At 39.4% G+C, this 20,528-nt stretch overlaps 1 protein-coding gene across 3 annotated transcripts in view; it reads left to right on the forward strand.

The window, feature by feature from the left end:
- Positions 1-20,528, forward strand: part of ZBTB20 (zinc finger and BTB domain containing 20) — a 469,974-nt gene that overhangs the window by 59,858 nt on the left and 389,588 nt on the right. For 2 of the 3 annotated variants that reach the window (XR_015705072.1, XR_015705074.1), the window contains exon 2: positions 2,215-2,274. The gene's annotated coding sequence lies outside the window, so the exon portion shown is untranslated. Of the gene's footprint in view, positions 1-2,214; positions 2,275-9,289; positions 9,382-20,528 lie in introns of all 3 variants that reach the window. The other variant, XR_015705073.1, reaches the window with a different exon arrangement.

Consider the following 20,528-nt stretch of genomic DNA (forward strand, 5'->3'; position numbering starts at 1 on the left):
AAATAAAGAAAAGTAACGGTAACAGTTATACAGACTTGTATAGCACTTTCTGGCAAGAATCACAACTGACAAAAAGGCAGCTGTGTGCATCATGGGTAGTTGTACAAAATTTCAAATGCTGGTAGACCAGAGAAGGGAAACCGAGACTTTTGACTTGGGTTTAATCCTTTGCAGAGCTGGAGGAGATAGTGTCTAATCACCACCACGGGTCTGACTGTGTAAAATAGGAAATATTTTATTTCACCTTGTGATCAGTTTTTCCGCTGCTTTTTCCCCTCTTTTCACCTCTTCCAGATTCCCCAGTGCCACCCTCTCTTACTGGGCTCACTCAGCAGAGCCATCTCTCGCTGCAGCACAGCGTGTGCTGGCAAGTACGGAGTGGTTCGGTTGTTCGATGAGTTAGACATTAGGCAAACAGCACAGTTTCATACCTAATCGTATCGCTTAAATCAAACATATCCTCGTGCAATCCATCCAACAGCATTTAAAGGTCAAAATCCTATCCTCATTACTCAATATTTTAGGCCTTCTGTTTTGCTTTATTCATTGTCTGCGCAGAACTGACAGACTATTCCAGACCATGGTTGTGTAATGTTGGAAAGTGCTAACAGCTGCCATCCAGCGTGTCTATTCAGGCAACTGCAGACCCTGTGAAAGCTGAAGCACATGCTACACAGCCTTAGTTTAAGGAAAATAAACCTTCTTCCCTGAAAACAGTGGAAGCCGCTGTTGAACAGACTGCGCTGTGTACGCTCAGGACTGACCCCCGTAGGCTGGGGGGGATTGCCGGGGAAAATTTCTGCCGATGCTGAAGCTGGGGCATCGTTTGATTGTGATGATCGGAGATAGAAAGCAGCCAGAAAACAAGAGGAAGGCTGCAGATGTGAAAAGAAATTGCGAGCGGGTCTCTGAGAAGGCAACAGAAGCATCCCTGTAGTAGCCAGGAGCTGGTGGGAAGTCAGGCTTGGAAATGCCGACCCTGAAAGCCATCTTCTTTATTTGAGCAGAGCAGCACTTAGTGTCCTTTCTTTCTAAATAAGCAAGGGTGCTCCACAGAGCAGTTCTTTTCTGTTAAGAGATTCTTTTTAACAGGTAACTGATCACAGGTTCCGTTAACAGATAAAAAACCCATCTGAGCTTTGAGAGGACAGGTCTGGAGCAAATTAAGTGCAATTGAATCGGTTCTGCAGAATGACAAGGGGGTCAAAACCTCAGTGATTAAAATGTGTTTGTGGCTAGCTTTGAAAACCCCTCACCAGCGAAGGATTAAAGAATACCAGTAGGCTTAAGTTAGCCCCGTCCTGCTATACGCGAGCTGGTGTAAGCTTTGGACACAGGTTCTTCAGTGGAAGGTCAGCGCTTGAGGGCAATGAAGGGATCTCGCTGCTCCTGCGAGGGTGTGAGAAGCCTGGCTGGAGTGGATTCGGCCATTGTAAGCTTAAGTGGACCTCTCATAACAGGAGTTGGAAATTATGCCAGTCGGGTCCCTAAAACATATTCTGCATTGGTGGAAGGAGAGCACCCAAGTCTTATTTTCAGACTTCAAAATACTTACTCTTTCCTCAGCTGTTTGGCAGCCAGTTCTGAATGTTTTGGTAATTAGCAGTGTATGGTACTAAGTCTGCTTTTAATTCATTTTTCGAAATGCAGCCTATAGAGAGGTTTTCTAAACATTTTAGTCATTAAAGCCATTTATAGTTGAAAAATTCACACACAATTCACGCACAATTTTTCATTCCAAAAAAAATAAAAGAACTTCTTCAAACTCTTGACCTGTTAGAGTACTTACTTGTAACTTTTTCCACAAATGCATTTGAAGGGCAAACGTAAGTGGCAATACTTTGGTTGTGACACCCATTTGCTTTTATCTCTAACAGGAATGAAACTACACTTATTGGAAAACCTGAGATTTTTGGGTTTTTTTAAGCATGGAGTCTTGTTAATTTGGTGTTCAGTTGTGTAACTTTTCTCTCTGGAGGATGTGTATATCGTGACATTTTGGATGCTAGTACATTCAGCTTATTTGTTCATCACCTGTGTACTAAATGTGAATGTGTAAGACTTTGTTTTGTCTTCCTTCAGAAAGCTATATGTTTATATATATACAGCATCCCACCCACTTCTCCCACTGAATACCTTGCTATTCGACTGTTATGAAAACTCAAGGTGGTGTGTGTACGAATCCCTAAACATAAGCATTTCTTTTCTTTACAGCAGCATAAGAAAGAAGTGTTGAGAGCTGCTCTTAACCCTTTTGGAGTCCGAAGTCAAAAGGTAAAACCAAATGCTAGTTTTTGGGTTTCTGAAGGTGTTGATATCGTAATTCTTTGGAAATGCTATTTCCCTATCACATTTGAACTGAGATTTCCCACAGGAGAAAAGCAGGGATACGGTAAGAAGACTCAAAACATTATTAGACCTCTTTAAGAGCACCAGCATATCTGGGCATAAATTATACAGGTAAGTTAAAACTGGTAAACTGCAATTATCTGTTTTACTTAATATGAAAACACTGGCGTTAAGAGTCAGTGGGACTTTCAGTAGGGTTTAATATGGCGAAGGATTTAATGATTTTTGTCTCACTATAACTTGATAGTTTTTATGATATATAAAGTTTTTTCAAATTACAGTAAGACAAATCCTGTAGCTCTTTTTGCAGGCAAGAGTCCCTCAATGGGAGTTTTGCCTGAGTGAGAACTGAATGAGGTCTAAATAATTAGCAATTAAAATATTCAGTTATTGTGCTACTGTATATAACAAAGCACTGGAGGTATTAAAAATTGCTAATCTCCTCCTTATTAAAATGTTAACTGCTAAACATAATGCAGTTTTGCATTTTCTATCATTCATTTTTGCAGTTGATTAGTAGAGGTGAAATGTTTGTGACAAATAGTCATTTGAACTTTTAAGGGATTGACTGCTTTCCTGGCATTTTAGTTAGTATTTCTGACTGAGTTAATTTACAAGCACAAGTGTTTGTGGAAGCTGTGCATTTTAGTCAAAAACTAGATAATGTACAGAGAGTAACTTCTGATATAGCATTCGTGAGTATTTGCAGAAGAAACCATGTGGTAAGCTACTCATCGGGAGACAGAGGTAGGCGATTTAGGTATCCAGTTGTAATGAACTCCAGTAATAGGTTAAGGATTGTCCGTAGAGTTTACTGGGCACATAATTTTCAGTGAATCACTAGCGTGTGGACCGTTCAGCAACAGGTTAAGAAGCAAAGTTGGTGAAATCGTTTAGTTGTGCACCCAGCTCCCTTGATTAGCACGTGAGCTGTTTATTACTAAGCTAGTTAGTGTAAGGGGCAGACTGTGCTCTCATCCTACAAGAAGGAGTAAAACACATCTCCTGTCTCCTTTGTCACACAGCAGCAGCAGCAGCAGGAGGTGTGGAGAGGGAGAATGGTATTTGATGAGTGAGAAAGGAGCGGTAAGGGAAGGTGAGAACTGGTAGAGGAAGAAGGTGAATTACTGGAAGGATTTGGTGACAGGTGAATTTCCCCAGGGAAGGCGACTCCCTCAATACTATTTCCCCCATAGCCACTCCCTGGCGTAGATTTTGTTAGTTATTATGCCTAAGGTTGTTTGTTTTTTTTTTCCTAATCTTTCTGAAGAGCCATTCTAGGCCTAGGCATTTAATTGTGCCATATAATGTTGCTGGCAATTCAGGCGATGATTCTGCAAGGATTTACACATGTATTTCACTTACAGCATTATGAGTAATCCTGTTGAAGTAGATGAGATTAATTGCAGGACATAAAGTTAAGCATGTATATTAGTCTTTGTAGTAAAAGAGGTGTAGTTTCATTTATTTTTTTATTTTCAGTGTGGGAAATTATTTTTAAAAATACATAAATACATGGGATTTTCCACCAATTTTGTGGCAATTAAAGAGGAGGTAGATGGTAACAAAATAAGCTTTTCTGCTTGTTCCCAAAATCCACAATTTTGTCAGGTTCTCAGCTGTAAAGTGTGAAAAAGAATAGGCTGCTATCATTTGCCTTTTTACATGCACAGTTAAACCTCCAGCTAGAATGAGATGATCATATAATTTATTACAGAGGAGTGAACAGGACAGAAATCAAAGAGGAAGGCATGTGTGCTTGTGTGGACTCTTGTTTATAATTTCATCAGATTGGTGCACACCTCAGACATTTTATTTAGTGATAAGATATGCAAATTGTTCTGGAGCCAGCAGCAATACTTTCACCTGAATGTCAAAACTGACAGAGATTTTTAAATCAAACCTCAACAACAACTTGTATTTTAAAGCAACTCTTCCTGAGATAGAGCCACCAACTGCAGACAAGTAAGTGCAGCATTGTTTTCCTACTTTCCTTCATACTATTTTCCTTCCTTTCTCGTTTACCTCCATGGAGGAACAGGGTTGCAGGCTTACCTGTAAATACGGGGTGTAACTATGGGCAACAGTGCAGAGGAGCTATAAATTTATATGGAAGTATGCGCAAAGCACAGGAATGCAAATTGGAAGTGGGGAGACTTACGGAATGAGATTTACCAGAGAAGATGTCTTCTGGTTTTCCAGATGCCTACATCACATTTTCCATATCTCTGAAGGAATGGGTAGTGCAAACTCTTCATTTCAACTGGTTTATCTCTCTTTGGCTTTAGTTTTATTGCATTTGCATCCTTAAATCAGAATGTGGTAGTAGAAGCCTGTGGATACAGCGGAAAGTTTGGATGATAGCTTTTTCTTGAGAATGAGAACTGAAATTCATCAAGGCTGTGGATGTTTAGCTGCTGGGGTTTTGTTTTTGAGGGTACATACAGTCACGGGAGAAAGGGTGTCACTGAAAACACAGCTTGGGATTTAAATGTTAGATGTGTTTATTTTTGGAATCCTTGTTCAAGTCAGTGCCCACTGCCTATAAAGTGATAATCGTGTGTATTTTCCCCAGTTGGTTCCTCCTCTTCTTTCTGTGAATGTGTGCACATAACTATGTCCAAACTCTTCCATCTGAAGTTTTCCTAGGGCTTTTTTGGCTTGTTTTCTTCTTGTTGTTTTTAGCATGTGTACCTATTAACCAGAAAGATATCTGGGCTGAACACATTTAACAAAGGGTAACAACTTAAGCATTTCTGTTTCTATGCTTGAGTATGTGTGTGTGTGTCAGAGAGAGAGCTGTGATTACAGAGATTATGAAAGATTGTTATTTGGTTTTGATTACATGCCTAGTTGCGTATGTTGTTCTGGCTCTCTGCATTCTCTTATATCACTTGGTCATTGTGTCCTAATAAATCCTCCTGTATGACGGATTAAAATTTCTGGTCAGTTGCTTTAGCTGGTACCAGCCTCTTCCAGGTGGGATTTTCCTATCCACATTGAAATAAGAGCAACATTTTTGTTTTCCTACAAAATGAGAAAAAGGATTTATATGCGTTCATGATTAGAAAGAGATGACCTGTCCATACATTGTAAGTCCCATAATATAAGCTCATGGACCTGGGTCCCATAGCTTTCAGGGTCCCCAGAAGTACTCTTTGTGGAAAAGGACTTCCAAAATACTCAAGGCTTACTACTTATGCAGATTTAGGCCACTGCAGAACATTTTGTTTACAACGACTAATTCTAGGACCTACTTTGGTGTTGTGGATACTTAACTCAAACAGAGGCACTTCAAAATAATTAAAGTAAATGAATAATCCACACACAGAGCAAAGCCTTTCAGAGAGAAAGTGAGTTTCCTGAAATAAAGAATTTGCTTTTTTTTGCTAAACAGTTTCTTTCAAGGTCTTCTTAAATAAGCAGCAAATGCTTTTGTTGGAAAATAAAAAATAAAACTGAATTTTTGATTGTCATTTCTGCCATGGCTGATAAAGTTAAATCATTGAAAGCTAGAAAAAATCAGGTGGAATTTGGTTTTTCAAGCTGAAGTCCAGGCACTAGTGTATTGCCTCTCTGCAAAATGCTGACTGAGGTAGCACCAAGAGAAATACAGTGGGTGTTGTGGTATGTTTGCCTTTAATGCAGTGCTTTAAAAGAATTTGAAAGATTTGAATGAATTTTGAAAGATTTTCCGCAGCTTGCTGGGGACTGCAGCGTGAAAGCACCAAAGGAAGGGGAACAGCCATGATGACGCTGATTTTTCCCTGATTGACTGTAGGGATACTCATGGTTTAGGCTTTCACCTAAATGGATGCATTTGCACCATCTGCTCCAGTACTAACAGCATGGCTGCAGCTATCAACATTGATACTTGCCAGTTGCCATTAGAGTTGTTTGCTTGCTGCTGTATAGGGAATAATTTCCTATAGCTGGTACCAATAACCTTATTAATCTTACCAAAACCTATGCATACATATTTGATAAATGGCGATACTGGAATCTGTCATATTCTTTTAACATCAAGCTTAACAGAAAATCTCTGCTCCTGCACGTCTTCCTTATGTGCAGACTCCAAGAGGGAAAATTCAGCTTCTTTCTTACATTGACATTACATTTGCTGGTTTTTCTGTGCTGAGTTTGATTCCAGGCATCCAGCAGCATTCCGGAGGGAGAGGTGACTGGCATTGCAGCCTGCACTGCTGCTGCTCTACTTCTCATGAATAATAGCCCACCGGGCTAGTTAATCATTATACTAACTTTTTCCTGTTCCTTCATAGCTGATTGCTGCCCAGGGGACATGGGTTACCGCAGTCTGGCTGCCAACACAAAGTTCAGCATTGTGCGTGTGTGTTTATGTTTACCTGCATGCATATGCATTGTGTTGTTTGGCATATATTCTAGTAAAACTAACAATGCACGGCCAGTGTGCCTATTTTTCTATATAACTGGTAAAAGTGAGAGAGGTAAGGTTTTACTCTCTCTCCTTTACCATTTTTGAAAACGAATGTCAAAGTATTGGTCTCTTTAATCAACACGCTGGCACAACAGGTTTCCTCATTCAGCGCTTTAAGAGTGGAGATTCAGGATGTTAAAATTCTGTTTCTTAGAGGACACATTTGAATCATGCGGCCAGTGATTTGTGTTGATTTGCCAGGGGCCGTGATCTGACACGTCCTCTATGAAAAAAACGACGTCCCTCTCCACTGGGAGTGAAAAAGCATGGGCAAGGAATAGATGTCAGTGAAGTCTTTTGAGATTCAGAAAAAGGTATTTAACCACCATGGTTCTTGCTCAGATGTATGTAGCTGTATTGATTGCCAGGGTGGAAGCCAAGAAGAAACTTCCCTTTCATTCTGATTTTCTTCTTCATCTTACGTGCAGATCACCTTGTAATACCTGGAGGATGTGGTGCAGGTTACACTTGGTATTTTTGCCACATGGAACAAAATTTGGTATGAAATTCTTTCTTCTGTGCCAGTAAGTCAGTTTACCTTCATTGGAAAGAATAAATAGCAATTTTGCTGTCCAGATGTCAATATTCAGGTGGTCAGACAGATTAAAGTACTGATCTTTAATATCTCTGGTGTTCGGTTTGGGAAAGTTAATTTTCTTCAATGGATAGCTCAGGACAGTGCATTTTTTTGCTCCTCCTCCTGGTCAGATTTCTGTTCTGTTGTCTTTTTTAAACCCAGTAAGCACTTGGCTTCCATGGTTTTCCATACAAGTAGAGCTTGGGTTGACAAGGGACTAATTGTAAAAGGGAGGGTTAAATCCTCCATCTGGTGGTACAGGGTTTTCTCTTCAAAACATTACTGTGTCCCACAAAGTTCAATAGATGTGTCTTTCAATGAGTAGTACTCTGAAACCCTTTTCCCATTCTGTCCCTCCTTCTTTCCCTCCCTCTCTCCCTCTTTCTTTCCTTCCTTCCCTCCCTACTTCTTTCCCTCCCTTTATTTCTGTTTTTCTCTCTTCCTCTCTCCCCCTCTCTCTCAGAACCTCCCTCTTTCTCTCCCTGTCCCTTCTTTCTATCGATGGACGTCGATTCTCCTGTTAAAGCTGAATCAGACATTTGTATGGTGACATTGTGGTGATGCCGCTGAACACCTTCCATGTGCCTCGTTCGTTTTCTAAACCTTTCAGTCAAACCCAACATTACGTTATTCAATAGTACGATTAGCAGAGCAGCATAAGCTCAGTGTTAGGCCAACCCCCTCTTCCTCCCGTACCAGCAAATAAAAGAGCAGACAACAAAATGAGAGATGGCAAGAAGTCAGCAGCAGTCTGAGCTGGACCGTTTACGTGGCAGCAGCACATTTTAATGCCAGGTAGATGAGGTAGACAATTCTGACTCTGAAAAACAGCTTTGAGGCCATTTTAGCCATTCCCTCTGGTTGTTTTGAATCAGACCTGTATCATTCTTACTGCTATTAATAGGACTTTGGGGATGATACAAGTCTCTTTGCCTTCAGAAGGCATATCTTAAGGATGGCAGAGAGAATTCACAGAAGTAGGCAGAGGCTCTTCTGAGAGACTAGCAGCTGAAAACTTGTATTTTTTCTGGCAAGAAATCAATATTGAAGAAAACAATAAAGAAGCAAGAAATGTTGCGACTCAGTCACTCATAGAGCATTTTAATTACATCAGGAATTTTCCTTTAATTTTCTAATAATCTGAATGATGGTCATTTGCAGAACTTTGATCAGAAACGTCTTCCTTGCTCTGAATTACAATATCTTTACAATAATGTTTACAGGCACATTTAAATGTTCTTTATGAGATGGGATTGCCCCAAGATCTCAGTATCCGTGTCTAAGAGTTCTCTTGTAAGTTATGTTCTAACAGTTTGATTGGTATGTGACTAAAACACAATGTTCCAGTCCCACCTGCCTGGCTGGGCTATAAACATGAAATAAGCCATTTCAATCTAAGCTTTAAGCCTCCTTGAGATTCCGGAGGCCACCAGACTGTACGTCTCTCAGGTATTCTCCTCCACGAAGACTGGAGACCCTCATCGTTACTTCAGAGGTCATCAAGGGAGAGCGTCTTTCTCTTTGCTGAGCCGCTATACTGCAGCAAAGATTCAGTTCATTTAGGAGTGACTGAACCTCCCTAGATCTTGGGAAAAAAATGGATTTTTACTGACGCAAAATGGACTTTTGAAAAATAGCTTTTCATCATTGGTTATTTTGCAATTAGTTTTAAAAAATCTTTATCCTCCCAAGGTTCTTCATTATAATTGGTGAATCTGAACAGAGAGATGTGTGGAGGCAACACTGTAATGGGAAAAACCTAGTTATTATCCAAACTGATCCAAGTAAGCAAGCCCACCTCCCTCCCAGGCTCTTCAGAAAAGCATGGGGTTTTTTTTCCAACCAGATGTTTGGGAGAGAAGCTGCACAGATTTTCATAGTAATGCCCACATCCATCTTTCTCTCAGGGAGATCTGCTTCCTATGGTTTGGAGATCTGCCTGTGGATTTTTGAGGAGACAGTTACACGTGTATGTACACTGAACATCACTGGCCTGCAGGTAATCCTGTTGTCTGTAACTCGAGGACTGTGCTGTAGTAAAATAGGTTAATGTTCAGTTACCCGAGCTTTGTTTATGGCACTAACTGAAAGGTAGCAGCAGGTGAGAAGTAACTTGAATATGCCAGTTGTATTAAGTGCTGTTTTCATTCTCCAGGTAGATTTTCCATAATGTATCCTTGAAATCATGAGTTGCTTAAATTCTCCAGATCCTCAGAGTCATTCTGTAGTATTTTACGTCATTAAATGAAGCTAGCTGTTGGATTTTGTATTCAAGCAGTAAAGCGACCCCTCCTACTTCTGCTCCCTTCTTGGATATAAAAACTTGCAAATTTTCTGAAGAATATATGTCCATGTAAATAATTTTCATCCCATAATGGAGTCCATGTTTATCTGAATATTGATGTCTTAAATAGCAAAAGGAAGAATATACTCTCACTTTGAAAGCAGGTATCTTTTCTTTCTTGGTATGTAGCTATTAGCATTTTTACATAGTGCTTAAACTTGTATTTACATGTTTAGATCACATTTTCTGGAACACAGTATTGAGAGGGAAAGACGTCAGGTACAAAATCTCACTTCTCTTTTAGAAGCCTTTTCCCTAACATCCAGTAATATGGGTGTTAGGGTTAGTTTGGCACATTGTAGGAATAATTCATATAAGCCTTAACAAAGAGGCTTGAGTTTAGATTTTGAAACCTGTATGGTCAAAGCATGTTGATCTGGATGTAGCTTCCAGAATTACAGAGTTTAGCCTTTAAATAAAATCTTACTTTAGTAACTGATACTTTGACAATCAAATACTTGGGTGTTTTTTAAAAACAAAAAGCATGATTTAGCTGAAGGTTTTCCCCCCTTTTTAAACAATTTTCTAACCAGATTTTTTCTTGAAGTCTTGCCAGTGGCAAAAATAAGGAGGGAACATGTGGACTCATGCAGAGTGCTCACTAGGCCAAAAAAGAGAACGAAAAAAATAAAACCCCTGAGCTATGTCTGAGCAAACTTCACATTTCTCTGATACGAACGAAATGCAGAACTCCCTTCTTAACTGCTGTGGAAAAAAAAAAAAATGAACTAACCTCTCCATTTACAGAACAATTTCTCTGTGTGTTCCACTTCCATTTCTCCTTGGAAATTGCACAGCTTTGTTTTTCGGCACTTCTCCTGCAAACTTAGTCCCTCGTGCACACACACAGAACCCCCTAAATCCATGCATCCTAGGGAGTCCCAAGATTTAGAAAGGTACATTTTCATACGTAGTTATAAATATGTGTAAATAATTTCCCATCCCATGAATTTCCCAAGGGGAGATAACACATGAAATCACAAAGGAAAATGGTATGGCAAAAAGTAATGAAGTAAAATACAGATCTTCCTTTTCGGAAGATGCAGACTGAAGTAACAACATTATGCAGAGGCTGAAAACAGAGCAGCTGAAGTAGGACTGGTTTTGGAGCTGAGGTTTTGCTTTTGACCTTTTACTAGTGTAGAGTCACAAGACAATGTTGGTGACGTCCTCAGTTGCCTCTAGAATCTTTTTAGTTCTGGAAGATACCTGCTCATGAAATATGAGTAAGACAAGAAGTCTTCATTGCTTTGTTTGACTTCAGGGTATTCATTGTTAACACAGCTTCCGAAGAACTAAAAGAACGTAGAAGCTCCTACAGGAAACGTTCTTGGGGAGGATCCCTGCAAACTGGGAACAAATGCTTTATTTTATTTTCAAATTTTTTAAGAGGGGGAACTTGGGGAACGTCTGTTTGGGGTTTTTTGGGTTTTTTTCCTCTTTTCTCTAATGCACGGCATACACTAAAATACCAGGCAGTAAAACTTTCTCCTTACGCAAAGCTGTCGTTGTTTTAAGGCCGTTCTGCTCCCTCTGAACCTGCGTTGAAACAGGTGCCTCGCTTGCTGGGCGCTCCTGGAGCACTTCTACGGATTAAAGCAGTACACGTACCATGCACAGTGGCACTATTAACAGTGCAGAATGAGGCTGGGAGAAAAACTCATATAGGAGCTACACACCTAGGTGCAGTTAGTAAACAGAGACAGTTACCCTCATTAAGCATAATTAAACCTAATATTGACTGTAAACTGTTACTTACCTTAAACTTCTCTGCAGACATTGTGGGAAAGGGATTAACTTAGCAGATAGGTACACTAATTACTACCTTCTTCACATTAAAGTTACCATCAGGAAGGCCTATATTCATAAATAAAACATAGTAGGGGATGAGAGACTGAGAAATATGTAAATTCATTTGCAGAAAAAAAGACCAAATTAAAAAAAGAAAGTTGAGTGATGCTACTGGAAGCAAAATGGCACTCTAGCTAATTACCATGAAAAGTATGATAAATCATGGACGTGTATCCTTGACTTCTGACTGATAGAGCCTGCAGAGTGCAATCTCTCATGCGTAGCTGCCTCTGACTGATTTAAACCCATACCACTATCGGGTTTGATGGGAAAGCACAAAAGTGTGTTATTTTATTTCCTTGGGTATTGTTGCTACCTCTTTCTCCTAGAAATGACTTGCAATTATTGTAAAAATACAGTCTGATTTGTTGTCTGCAGAAGAATTGTTGTTTGATGCAGTTGGCAAACAAAGGCTCCAAAGATGGTCTAGTTATGGTTTAATAGCTGTATTTTCAAATGCAATTGATCTGGTATATTGAGACAATTATAGAAATATAATAAAATGTCAAGGGAGGGGTCGCTTTTGCTTTGGTATATTTATTCTCACAGGAGAGACTGAGTCCCACAGATAAGATCAAAAGTCAGAAAGAGTTTTATTTATGAATTTCTATTTGTTTTCTGTAGGATTTTAAGTGAGTCACATCGCTGCTGTGTGTTTCAGCTTTTTGATCTGTTTCCTCCCAAATTTCATAGTTTTCTGCACTTAACGATCCCTGCAAGGGACTGCACACACTTAGTTAGGATTATTCAGATGAGAGAGGCTTGCAGGATGAGGCCATGCTATGTGTTATCGTGTCGGTGCTGTCACTGCTTAATCCTGTAAACACTTTACATTTGAATACATAATAATGATATGATTGCTGGTTGTGGGGTATTTTCTATTTTCCTTGTATATCTGTCCGGAGTACTTTTTGGTTGAGTCATATCAGAATAAAAGTCTCTTCTGCTGAGCCAGCTGACGCAGAATAAAATAATGGGAGAACAGACTTATCCTGAGCTTCCTGAGCAGAGCATTGCCTAAGCCACAGCAACAGGAGAAGCTGGAGTCCACCAGTATTTGACACCCAAGGTGGAAATTTGCCATCACAGTGGCATTATTATTATTATGTGGATATTTTAATATAAAATTATTATTGGCTTCTACTGAGTATTATCCTTTAACTTTTTATGAACTTCTATCACTGGGCACACAAGAGAAGAAATCTAATATTTGTAATGCTCATAGTAGAGGGTTTTGCTGAAAGAAGGAGGGGGAAGAGTGAAGTTGCTAGTTGAACATCTGCAGATATTACCTAATGAGTACTTTTTGTTTGGTTGTTTCATTTCTCTTTTTGCTTTCCCTTTCCTTCCAGAGAGATTTACCCCTGTAATACTGATGTGATGTACAGGTAGGAATGTGTAGTTCCCAGGTACAGGTATTATGCTTCAAGAAACAATGCTAAGTAATTAACAGTATTTTCCTGCTCCAGTAACCCTTATTCTTCCTCTGCAGCTTTTGTGTACCCAGCTGCACTGTTTATAGATGTTATCTTCATAGCCTTTTCACAGTTTCACTGAGTTTTGACAGCATAGGATTTGAAGAAATAGATCAGAATTGAGTTTCAGAGCTGCAAATTACTTTCAAGATTTACATGGCCAAATTCTGCAGTGACATACACATCATAACAGATAGTTAGCAAAGCAAAGAGATGTCCTCTGAGCAACAGTGCAAAATTATTACCACCTAGCAAAATCACAGGTTAAACAAAGAGCAATTTACTGGAGTAAATACAAGTTTAGAGGCTAGGTTGTTCTAACATAAAGAACATCTGCATCCCTTCTTGTGTTCAGGACTACAGAAGTGCAGCATGGAGCTTTCACCTGGGATTCACTTTTGAAGAGCCATTTGTTCGGCCTGCTTCTTCAGGGAGATTTAGAACAACTCTGTTATGGGCTGTTGCTTTTTTCCTGGTTCCTTTCCACATCTTTTCAAAGGGAGGAAAGAGGTGTCAATGGGGAGGAAATGGAGAAACAGACTTGAGACATGGAATTTATGAGCCTGCGTAGCCTGTGTATTTCTGTTTATTATCAAGGTGCCTGGCCAGATTTCCCCAGACCTATCAGCTAGATGTCATGGGGAGTCTTAGTCACGTTGCATCTGTACCAGCGGACAGACTAAATCCCGGGCAAGCATTTCGGCATTTGGCCTGTTAGTAACAGCTGCATGCTTTTTCTAATTAGAAATTGAAATTGGGTATATCAGCATCCTAGGGAAACATTGAAAACAAGTATTTTTGATAAATAATAAATATTAGGAAAGCTCCATTACATAAGAAATGGGAATATAAATGCTAACCATGCTTTTGGGGAGGAAAAGAAATTATTCTACTTTGTATGTTCGCACCCAAAAACTAAACTGGATTAATTCCCATCTTCTGCCCATCCAGCTGGCGTCCCCTGGACACTTTATGTCTATTGGACAGACTAATAACTGATCTCTTTGATCTCTTGTCAAACTCATTCCCTCCAGGTCTCCAAAGAGTGCACTTGAGATTCTAGCAAAACAGTTATCTACGTAATAATATACTTGAACCCCAGTCATCTCTGCAAAGCGTAGGCCAAATCCTGTGAATCCATACTGAGGCAAAATTTCCACTGGAGTCCAAATCAGAAGCTTTGTCACTTGCAGGATTTCTGTCAGACAGAAATTCCCTACTTACGTTCTTCCCCTGTGTTAAGGATGACTAAACACATTTATGGATTGTTATAAAATTTGGACACAGAAAATCTGTTTTTTAAAAAAAAGTAAGGCAGACATTTTTATGAGCTTTTTTTTTTGTGTGTGTGAAGGGAGCATTCATTTAAGCAATAATATTTCTTAAATAGTAGTTAAAGGAAGTATTTGAAGATTAAAATTTTAATTTTCATCAGTATCAGAACAGCTGGATCCTAAGACTGACTTAAGACAAAAATGACTGAATGTGGACATATTTCTGCCACGTATACTATACAAAAATGGAAGGCCAAGCTTTTAAAGATGGTTGATAGTCTTCATGTGAATTTAAGACATATTCTTAACCAATTGGTTTAATTTTATTTGAGATAGGCAGAATGTGTCTGTTTAAATCTCTCTTACATTTTCTACTGGGTATGTAACAGTTTTCAAACCTTTTTGCAGTGTGGCTCTTACTCGCCCCATTCAGATACACTCAGCTATGAGAGAAAGTCCATAATTTCTTTTCTTCATCTGAAGTTGTTCCCAGTGGAACGCTCTCTGGAATGACAGTAGTAGAGCTTCCATCATTTTTCTCCATTTGTAGTATCAGAACCTAATAGCAAATGTGCAAGGCTGTGAAGACATTTCATCACAGCGGGATTTTTTGAAAAGAATCTGAGTGCGCTTCACGAGCATCCTGGCATCTTCCTATAAACAGACAGCATCAAGGAAATTTGGCTTTAACGTGAGTCCTTACTTCTTGATTGCAAATTTTGCACATCAGTGGGTCAATTCAGCAGTCTTCTGATATAAATTCCTTGCTGAGCTGAGGCCTGGGAGAGAGGCAGGTTGTTGCTGCTTTTTCCATTACTAGCAAGGGAAAAAAATGGTTCCTTCTCATCAGCAGACTGTTTTGATGAGAGCTAGAGGGGGAGTCGAGCTATGAATACAGGTGGAGGAAGAGTGTGGGAGAAAGGTGGAGACTGCCATTTTGGTACAGATGAAGAGAGGCACTACAGAAACTCTCCCAAAACAGGACAGCTTTTCCTGGTTATAGATTCGGTTACTCGTCTTTTGGCATGTTAAATACTACTATGTATTGAGCAGAGAAACTTGCAGTCAATCCTGTAAAAGCTTTAACAAATCAATATGTGTCCATTGCTTCTCCTGTTTCCTATTCATCCCCTTACATTTTCCTGTTTACTCTTATCCTTCCCCCAGATGTTGTCTTCTCTGATGTTTCATGCTCTCACTGTTTTCATTCTTTTTTTGTTTGCTGTTTCTTAGTAGCTCTGCCCTTTTGTGGCTGAATCCCTGAATTTCATGGTCTGTCCTTAACGCAAGCAAAATGTCTGTTGAAGTCAGTCAAGCCAGGGTTTATCTTCCCATGTTTTGGCCTTTTGCTTGTTATCAGGTAGTTACATTATATTCACAGCAAACTATCTGCATTTTGGGACATATGCTTCAGCCAACATAAGGCCATTTATTTTACATTTACTTCTCGAATGAGTCTACTTACTTCCAGTGCCCCATTTGGAAGCTTGTTAGGAGTGTGCATGCTGCTATAACATGCAAATGCTAATGAGTAGGTGGAGAATAAGTATTTTTTTCTCTGATAGGTTAGTACTTTTATTTTACCCATTTAAACACAAAGATGGGAATCTGCTTTTTTAATGTTCAGTAAGATCTCAGTGTTGAGTGTCCAGGGGGCATGAAGCGCTTAAAACAAAATAACTTAGGAGCTGAGGAGATAATTATATATGAGAGGAAATACTGGGAAGGGCAGGGAATGCAAATGAAGGCAGGCCAAGATAGATTCAGTGCCACAGAATAACTTCCCATTTACCCCTCCCTCAAACACACAGACAATAACCCTCAGTAACCTACTTGAGTTAATGAACATTTTTCTGCGTCTAAAATGTGCAATGATGCAAGTGATCATTACTTCTACTGGATGTCTGAGTGTCTGAGCCCACCCTTGTTTTTTGAGTCCCAACCTACACTTTTTTGTCTTGGGTATAAAGTAGGAAATGTTATTTCATTGGAGAAGAAGGGTTTTATTTGGGTGTTAGGATTTTCCTGTTAATGTGATTTTCTTCTGCAGTGAAATGGAACATATGGGCTTTTTACACAAAGAGTATAAACTATGAGTGTCAGGTTGTAGCAAGAGATAGTCCAAACCAATGTGCTGTTGTCCATAATGAGTCTTGCACTCCATTGTGCCCGTTGCTGAACCAAGAAATGACCACCTTCTCTATAGGAAGATCATAAATTGGAGAATGTCTGTGTCTGAGGCAAGGGTCTCAGTGTGGTCTCAGGAATCCAAAGCCTCTATTCCAACTGGCTGTTGAAATGTAGCTAGTTAGCTCTACACGGCAGGGTGGCCTATCAGGAAAAAAAAAAAAAAAAAAAAAGCGCACAACAGCAAAACCCAAGCAGAAAGAAAGAACATGAATACAAAAAGAGAATGTTCTCAGTTCTGCCACCACTGTCCCTCTGGACCTTGGAAAGATGACTGCCTTCCATTTTCTGATTCCTCTGCATCCTGCCGTGGAGAATGATGCTATATATAGATGCTATAGAATATAGCTATCGCTGTAAAGCTGTTCCTAACAGTTACGAATAAAAGTACAGGTATATTTTGACTTGCAGCTATAACCTCAAGGATTTTCCCGTTTGCATCTGTGACGTGCTGTAGGTCCGTAGCAGAATGCTTACAGATGAACGTGTACGTACCTTCTTCCCCTTAGCATCCGCTGCTGGCAGTGGGAGTCGGGCTTCTCAGTTAAATGAGTTTTTGTCTGCCCCAGTTTGCCTGTTCTTCTGCATGTCAGATCCATTGCATTTTTGATGCAATAGCGTATAGTGCTTTAAGCGCATAGCATAGCTACTGCATGCCTTTGAGTTAACAAATTTGAAGTATTTAAATCACATGGGAAAATGAGAAGTGGTGTCTTCTGTGTTTGCAATGACTACCACTGACTTGTGGAATCAAATAAAAATAGATACTAGTAGCTTAACAGCCATCAAACTCAGCTTGGAATGCCAATTGACCCTTCCACTTTGTATGTTGACTGGTGACTATAAATGAGAAGTCTTTCCACCCCTGCCATGAGGTTATGAGACATGGCTATGTAGTAATTAATGCCACTGTATTATTTTTTAACTGCTACAAAAATATAGTATCAGATGCTCAGATGGCATCAGTTGGCTTAGCTCCACTGAAGGCAACAAAATGCAATGCCAACTTATACCAGCTGAGGATCTGGCCCACAGTTAAAAGGAAAAAGGGACAGGCTGCCAATATGGCAGGGAACATATTGAGATTTATGGTAGTGACTTAATCAGTAAAAAGTTCTGCTTGAAGTGGTTGCCTCTGCACGTTCACTTCAGCTGGAGACGTTTGAAACTTGAAACAGGAGCTGCGCGGGCACATTCCCGCTCTTGCACTCTCTTCCACGCTCTGTGCTCTTAACCATCTGAGGGCATCCCACCTCATTCCCCTGCTTCTGGTTTGCAATCTCTCCTCACAGGTCTACCACAGATTCAGGGCCATACATATTTTTTTAACATAATTTTAATTCGAATAACCTTATTTTTTCCCTTTTGCTTATATTTCTGGTGTTGCTTTCTTAATCATACCTAAAAATGGGGGGAATTTCACACGTTGCTGTTGTAACTCTTATCTAGCTGTGCTGTTTGCATTCAAGTATTATATTAATCTTGATAAGAATAAGAAAATCCAGTTTGCTGCCTTTGTATTCAAATATGTAGGTAATTTTTTACTTGGAGATAAGGTGACTGTAGCTAACTTAATGCCTGTAAATTTTTATCTGCTATAAATATGATTGAATAACTTGATGGATAGAAATTCTGTTCTCTGTATTACAAATTTAGTGAATGAAATACTTATTAAAGACGAAATGGCTGTGGAATCTCCCCAACTTTTTTTCTCCTTCAGTAATATAACTATTGCAGCATTTGGTTTATAATGAGTGCTGTTTCTAAACTTGCGAGCCATCCCCGGTTCTGATATCTTGGTTTTGATTGTTAATAACGTCCAGAGAAAATAGTCTTCGGGGCCTGGCAGTTTCCACACTTGGTTCCATCTGTAGTGTTGATTATTTGAGAAACTCTGGGATCCATTCTCGTAATAGGAAGTTGAGGAAACAGCTCTCTTCTGCACTAAAATACCTGCCTTAAAAAACATAACTAGCTGATTGATGACCTGGAATTTGACATACAATATATATGCCCAGCCACTTTTGGATTACACCCTACAAGTACATATTTAAGCAGGATAAACTTTCAGAAGTGGAAGTGTTTGAATATCTAAAGCCTGCAAAGTATGTTGAGTTTTAAACATGTAATGAATCTGCTCTTCTGTACTCTAAAAGTACAGAAAAATAAACTAATCGTTAAAACATTTCCAGATATAAAGCTCAGCTGCAGTTTTTAAGAAGTTTCAAAAGATGCTTTGAATGACACTCAGTCTCTTACCATGATGTATTTTCCTGCACTTCAAAGTAAGACAAAGTCTTCTGTGGCATCTGTATCATGTAAGTGTTGAAAAAAATGTTGGGGAGGCAGGACACAATGTTCATCTCTTTTTTTTAGTTCCCAAATTACTGTGTGTTTCAAAGAATGCAGTGATACCTCAGCTGGAGGACTGCTGCCTCTCTTAGGAAACCATACAGGACCCAGTCCATCTCTTACTGAGGTCTGTGGAAAGATTCATGTTTCAACCAAGAGTTGCAAGTTTAAACTTAAAGCATGTAGTATCTTCAAATCCAGTATGCTAGAGGTATGATAATTGTAGCTGATCCAGATAGTACATATAAACACTTGAGAATATTGTAAAGTACTTACAAGAAAGGTATGACTTGTATAAAAATATTGCAACAAACTTTTAAAGCAACACTTATGCCTATATTCTCAGTGGTTTTTTTAGAAATTCCAGTGCACTTTACAAGTTTCCAAATTATAATATATTTTTAAAGAACCTTAGAGTGGTTTTACAAAGTATCATTATCCCCATTTGAGATGGGGAAACTGAAACACGGCAGAGGTAAGTAATTTTCTCAAGGTTGTAGGATAATTCACTGCTAAGCTAGGGATAGATTATTTCTTGGCATTGACTGTTTCATGCAGTATTCCGCTGCTTCTCTGTGTTAAAGAATGCTACAGTACTTTTATGATACAGTTTAAAGAAGAAACCCAACTAGTGGTCTCATGTTTACAAGTCTCTTGGAAAAGCACTTCTTTAGCTGAACACCTTCATTCGCCATCCTGACCTTTTATAAAAATTAAGATTTTATACACAGCAAGCACTACAGAGGAAGACTGAATACCAGCTTGGACTTGCCTGGGATTGCAGTCAAAAACAGAGGGCAGACTCTGGCTAAGAAATATTGAGTTGAAATTCTTATAAATGTACTTCAGCCCTCCAAATACTGTTTCCTGTCTATTGGACCAGAACAGAAGGTTAGTAGGAGATGGATGTCCCTAGTTATAAATAATTGTGACAACAACTAGCAGCACAGTGCACATGAAAGAACAGTTAAGTCTTGCTGCAGAATGCATCCTAACTACAAAAATGACAGCCTGCATGGTGCTGTGGATGGAGGGCAGCTTGTAGTGCTATTCAGTATAATAAAATTTGCTTATATCTGCTTAGAATATCCCAGAGTTTTGTATGTATCTCCTAGAAAGTAATCTGATGCTTCTTACTCTGGTATTATTCAGGAGTGCAAGAAGACACAGTTTATAAGAAATCTGAAGTCAGGTTATAGCACTTCTGGGGCAGGATGTTTAATTGATATTCTTTTAAAATAACAATAGCTTTTACCTTACAGCAGAGTGCTGATGGTACACTTTGTGGTCTGGCTGGCACCAGTGAAAACTACGGTTAATCCAGTTTCTTATTTTACGAAAGCCACTGCAGGAAAGGATACAGTCTTCTTTCAGACTCCTCTAAGCTTTGCGGAGGCGCACAGCCTTGATGTAATTTGAAGGAAAGATTCAATTTACAGAGAGGGTAACTTCACCCTAAGATTGTTGCCAAAATAGTGAGTCCTGGCCTGTTTCACAATGTCTAGGATCCTTACTTAGACTTTAAAGAGAGTCTTTTGAATCACTGTTGTCGTTAAACTCCATAGCACACTGTGTACTTTCTGTTCTTGGACAACCTAAGATATGTCTTTGCCTGCCACTTAGTTACTGGCAACCGTGGAGACAAATTTGAGCTGCATTTACC

This window comes from Nipponia nippon, unplaced genomic scaffold (genome assembly GCF_047370975.1).
Source record: "Nipponia nippon isolate SJK-2023a ecotype South Korea unplaced genomic scaffold, ASM4737097v1 scaffold_2, whole genome shotgun sequence".
Classification (NCBI taxonomy): domain Eukaryota; kingdom Metazoa; phylum Chordata; class Aves; order Pelecaniformes; family Threskiornithidae; genus Nipponia; species Nipponia nippon.